Raw genomic sequence first — 6,000 nt, 5'->3', positions numbered from 1 at the left:
TCCATCGGTGATAACCACCTTGGGATTTTATTTTCAAGTAAATCCTTATATCTTGTCCAGACATTAAACAATGCTCTTCTGACAATATGGTTTTTAAATGCTTTATGAGCTTTAACCTTGTCATACCACAGATATGCATGCCACCCAAAAACATTGTTAAAACCTTCTAGATCCAAAATGTCTGTGTTCTCAAGAAGTAGCCAATCTTTCAACCAACAGAACGCTGCTGATTCATAATAAAGTTTAAAGTCTGGCAGGGCAAATCCACCCCTTTCTTTTGCATCAGTTAATATCTTAAATTTTATTCTTGGCTTCTTGCCCTGCCAGACAAAATTAGAAATGTCTTTCTGCCACTTCTTGAAACAACCCATCTTGTCCACAATTTGCAATGTTTGAAACAAAAACAACATTCTAGGCAATACATTCATCTTTATAGCTGCAATTCAACCCAGCAAGGAAAGCTTCAAATTTGTCCAAATTTCTAAATCTTTTTTCACTTCCGCCCAACATTTTTCATAATTATCTTTAAACAAGTTCCCATTTTTTGCTGTCATATTAATCCCCAGGTATTTCACTTTCTTCACAATAGTTAAACCTGTTTCATTCTGAAACTTCCCTCTTTCCACCTGTCCATGACTCCTGAGCCTTTCCCAATCTACTTCCCCCTTCCCCCTTTGTTTTGACAGATCAGGGGAGGCTTGGGAGTCACAAGTGGGCGGCCGTTGCCCAGGAGGGGCCAGCCTGGTAGTGCAGTTGGCTCTGGCTGGCTTCAGGAGCTGCTTGCTGCCGTTGTGCAGGAAAAATGGCGGGTGCCATGGCAGCAAGCAGCTCCTGAAGCCAGCCAGAGCCAACTGCGCTAACAGGCTGGCTCCGGGCTGCTGAGGCTGCCGCTGCCATGTTTCCCAGAGACAGATTTGCAAATCTGGGGATATTCCGGGGACGGAATTTGTCCGGGGACAGATTTGCAAATCTGGGGACTTTCCCTGGGAACCGTAGACGTCTGGTAATCCTATTCTAGCTGTTTTAGGACCAAAATTGCTTTGGTCACCAGGGAGAATGACCTTTGATGGAGGAGAGACCCTGCTGATTTTCCAGGACATCTTTGTGGCTTTTAACCTATCAACCAAGAAGATCCTTCTGGATCTCCCTTTCTAGGTTGCAGTGTCTGCCAGTTTGTTTCTTAATGCTGTTGTTTTAGGAGCTCAGAAGCTCTGGAACTCTCCATCCTTTCCTCTCTCATGAAAGTGCAGCTAAATCTAAAAATAAATGACAAACAGGAAGAAAGCATGGAAACAAGGATATAGGAGTATTTTACACCATAAAAAGTACACAAATAGAGGGCAGGACAAGACACTGTATAAACTGATGTACTAAGTCATCCATCGAATCTCTTTTTGTGGGGAGATAAAATAATGCCAAATAGTGAAAATTCTGACATGTAGAATAAGATAACGTTCCCTCTTTTAAAAGCAAAAACTGTTGAGAGGCTTCAGAAGACGCAGACAAAGGTCCAGATTAGAAAATTTACTTTCATTCTTTTAATGTTTCTTGCTAGTTATTCAGGATGTGCACGTATCATCTTTCCCAAATCCTCAAGTGGAAGTTCTAAAAAACAGAGCGAGAGAGTACAGGAAATTAAAGAAGTGAACTTTGACATTCTATCCCCAAGACACAACCAAGAGCTTTTGTCTTGTTAAGTGTAATGTATTTATCAAAACGGTATGTCCTGTGAACTCACTAGTATCCAGCATAAGCTAGACTTTGGTGGATTTAATATTATTTGACATCCTCATGAACAGCGATTCCAAGCTGGACTTCCACCACTGCGTTTCAAAGAAACAAGTTTATATCTGGTTAGAAGTGGAAACGTGGAAATGTTAGTGATTTGTGTTGGCAAATATGTCCTATACAAACCAATCTTCTTAGATTCAATAAAATACAGGAATTCCAACACCCCATGTATATGCCCTTCAAGAGAGAGATGCACTTTCCCACAATGAACTAAGAAACCATTTCAGGAATGCTCCCTTTTAGAATTTAAATTCTAATGCACCATTATTCTAATGTATTGATTTACAGAGTCCTTAGTAACTAGGGTCCAAGATAACTCAAGGACCACTTAATCCCTATCCGATCACTGAGGTTTTGGGGTCACTGTTCGTAGTCCCCTATGGTTTGAATACATACAATTCACCAGGAATTGTGTCTTCAGTATTGCGGGCCCACGTTTATGGAATTCCCTTCTAGTTGAGGTCAGACAGACCCATTCTCTGTTCAACTTTCAGCACTACCTGTACCCCCCTGTTTAGGGAAGTTTTTAATGTTTGATGTTTTATCACATTATTATTATTATTAATTATCGTCATCATCATCATTCTGTTGGAAACCCAGGCAGATGGGCGGGGTATAAATAAATAATAATTATTATTACTTTAAAAAAATAAAAAATCCACCAGCTATTTTATTTTTTATTTTTTATTTATACAACAAGAAAAAACAACAACAACAAAAACCCCAAATACCAAATTACACACAAATTACAACAGTAACCATAGACACATAATTTTTCTTAGCAAACAATAAAACATCTATTGGTCTTAACACTAAAGACCCAACCTCCCGTCTATTCTATATTTCAAATTCATATTACTTATTGCCAATACACATTTTTTTTCATAATTAAACTTATTCTCAATAAATCTAATTTCTTATATCTACCTTGCAACTATTACTGAAGTTCCTCGAATGCTGCAACAGAATTTAAACTTCTATACTTATTTTTCAGATATTCTTTGAAAACCTCCCATTTAGAAACAAATTCCTGTTTTGATTTATTCTTTATTTTTTTTGATAAACCATCTAATTTGGCATATTCTGTCAGCTTTTGGATCCAATCTTGTATAGAGGGGATTTCATTACTCTTCCATTTTGCTGCAATCAAAACTCTTGCTGCCGTCGTCGCATATAAAAAGATACCCTTCCTCTTTTGTGGAATATCCAAATCTGTTATTCCCAGGAGGTAGGCCTCTGGTTTTTTATTGAAAGAGATCTTTAGCATTTTTTGCAGTTCTGCATGTATACTCTCCCAGAATACCTGTATTTTCCTACATGTCCACCACATATGGTAGAATGTTCCTGAGTCTCCGCATCTCCAACAATTACTTGACACATTTTTATACATTTTTGAAAGTTTCCATGGTGTTAGATACCATCGATATTGCATTTTTTGAAAGTTCTCTCTAATCGTGTAACAATTTGTGAATTTCCAATTGATCTTCCATAAATTTTCCCATTGGGCCATGGTTATTGAATGGCCAAAATCCTGGGACCACCTCACCATTGCCACTGTTACCTCCTCCTCCTTGACTGTCCAGTCAAGGAGGAGTCGGTAAGTTTTGGAAAGAGTTTTTCTTTTAGAATTTACAAGATCAGATTCGAATCGGGAAATTTCTGTTGAGAACCCCTTTTGTTTGTCAGATTTAAATTTTTCAAATAACTGATGGTATTGGAACCAGTCTGAAATGTGTTCTCTTATTTCCTCAAAGTTTTTTAATTTTATTTGGTTATCTTCATTTTTTAGAAGAACTATTTTAATTGAAGCCTGGTTTTATAGTTTTAAATATTTTTAACATTTCTGTATTGCATTTCTTTTATACCGCATAGAGATGACCACAGCTAAGCGGTACGTACATACTGTTTAAATAAATGCAATGCAAAAGGCACTGGGACTGAAAACAAATAATCTTGGGGTGATAAGAGCTTTACCTCTATAGGTGCTTTTGTTTTTCGATAGGGTGCAGTTCTTGTTTGTATTTTGCTTCGACTGGACTGTGATAATCCAGTGCCTTTCTAAGGAAAGCAAGTCCAGAGCCAAGGCCGGTACAGTGGTACCTTGGGTTACATATGCTTCAGGTTACAGACTCTGCTAACCCAGAAATAGCACCTCAGGTTAAGAACTTTGCTTCAGGATGAGAACAGAAATCGTGCTCCGGCGGCGCAGCGGCAGCAGCAGGAGGTCCCATTAGCTAAAGTGGTGCTTCAGGTTAAGAACAGTTTCAGGTTAAGAATGGACCTCCAAAACGAATTAAGTACTTAACCCGAGGTACCACTGTACTGCGTTGTCAGGGCAGCTCCAGCGAAAAGCCACCCTGGGGGCCTTTCGTCCAGCAGGCTCACCCCTAGCAGCACTGGGAGGAAGCAGCAGCACCTGATCTGTTGCAGGTACCTACAAAGTGTCCACTATTTTGATGTTGGTTCCACCAATCTAGGGCATGGCACAGACCTTGTCCTCCAGCCCAATTTAAGCAAATGGGTAAGTCCATATGCATATGTAACAGTTAAGGGTGGTATTGCAACTAACCAGAGAAGTCCTCTGGCTCCCCCAGATGTCTGTTTGGGAGCCATAAAGAGGGCTTGGTAATCTCAGCAGTTCAATAGAAGTACCAGTAAGCAGTTAGGGTCCAAGGCAAGGCTGATTTCTTTGAAAACGCTTGCAATTTGATGAGCAAGTGCTCGATGGAGATGCACTTTCTCTCCTTTTTTTGTCAAAGACATTTGAGATAACAACCACTGAATCATGAAAATATACATGAGAAAGGACCAAATTGTCAGCGCGTGCATACATCGCGCATCCAGAAAATTAAACTCTGCAAGTTTGCTTGCTATTCCTATTTGCAGGCTTTTGTTATTTTCGTTTTCTGAAGCATCGGAAATAAGCTTTCAGCTCAAAACAGGCTTCTGAATAGGCCCGGGAGGCTTTTGGTCACAGTAATTTAAAATCTCTTCTATAATTGAGAATTATAGATTTGGAATCCCCTGTCCTCCCCAGCCGAGGATAATGTTCTGCAAAAGGGAACCAAAGACAGATAATTGTTGAGGAAGATAGTGAGGAAGAGTCAGAGGTTCCTAGCCTTTTGTGGGCTGTCTTTCCCTGTGAGATCAGATGTGAGACAATGGATTGGACTGTGTTTTGGAGAAACCGGCTTTCTCCAACCTAGAGCCTTCCAAATGCTTTGGACTACAACTCCCATCAACCCCAATGAGGGCTGGGGCTGGTGGGAGTCGTAGTTCAAAACATCTGCAGCTTAGTTCACCTACATACAAACTCCTTGTGAATAAACTCAAATGTTACAAAATGGCGTCTGAACAGAGCCCAGTTAAGTATCATGCTCCTGGAACTTCTGTTTAGAGAAGTGAGGTGTGTACAACAATATCATTAAGTGGATTATTTTTGATGTTCAGGAGTCTACAGATGACAGCAAAACAAGAGGAAAAACTGGAAAGGGGTGGGGTTTAAGGATTTTTTTGTGGGGGGAGATTTATTTTAAATAATTTCACTTACACAGAAGCAAAACAATAGACGAGAGAGAGATTTATTAATCTAATGCATTTCAGACTCTTCTGGTCCTTCTTTGGGAAAACTCAGAAGAGAGGCAGGACATATAAATGTCAAGTCTTTATTTTCCCGAATTTCCCTGAAGAATGAACAGTAGGGTCCAAAACACGTCAGATTAATAAATATCTCCTTTGTCTTTCTACTTCTTCCTACTTCCAGTTCCTTTATGGGTTCCTATTTTTGTTCTATTTCTGTGGGTCCAGTAAAAGAAAGTTCCATTTATACATCTGTCTGTTGTTTTGCAGTAGAGTTAAAGCAATGAGGGGAAGCCCCAAGTTAGAGAATAAAGCCCCTTTTACATATCAATTACTCAAAAGTGAGGCCAGCATGGTGCTGGCTGAGAAGGCCATGTGTTAAAATGGGTATCTGTAGTGAAGAAGCTACATACTTACATCTGAAGTCTTCACTTCAGATATCCCTTCTAACACATGGGCAGTTGAGCAGAGGCCCAGCCATGTACCTCATGCCAGGAGAACATCAGCAGTTCAGCCCCGTTCCACAGTACAGTGGTACCTTGGTTCTCAAATGCCTTGGTACTCAAGCAACTTGGAACCCAAACACTGCAAACCTGGAAGTAAATGTTCCAGTTTGCGAACTCTTTTTGG

Source organism: Podarcis filfolensis (genome assembly GCF_964270895.1).
Source record: "Podarcis filfolensis genome assembly, chromosome: 12".
In the NCBI taxonomy this organism is placed as follows: domain Eukaryota; kingdom Metazoa; phylum Chordata; class Lepidosauria; order Squamata; family Lacertidae; genus Podarcis; species Podarcis filfolensis.
The sequence above is the reverse complement of the archived record's forward strand: the minus strand, read 5'-3'. Positions refer to the sequence as shown.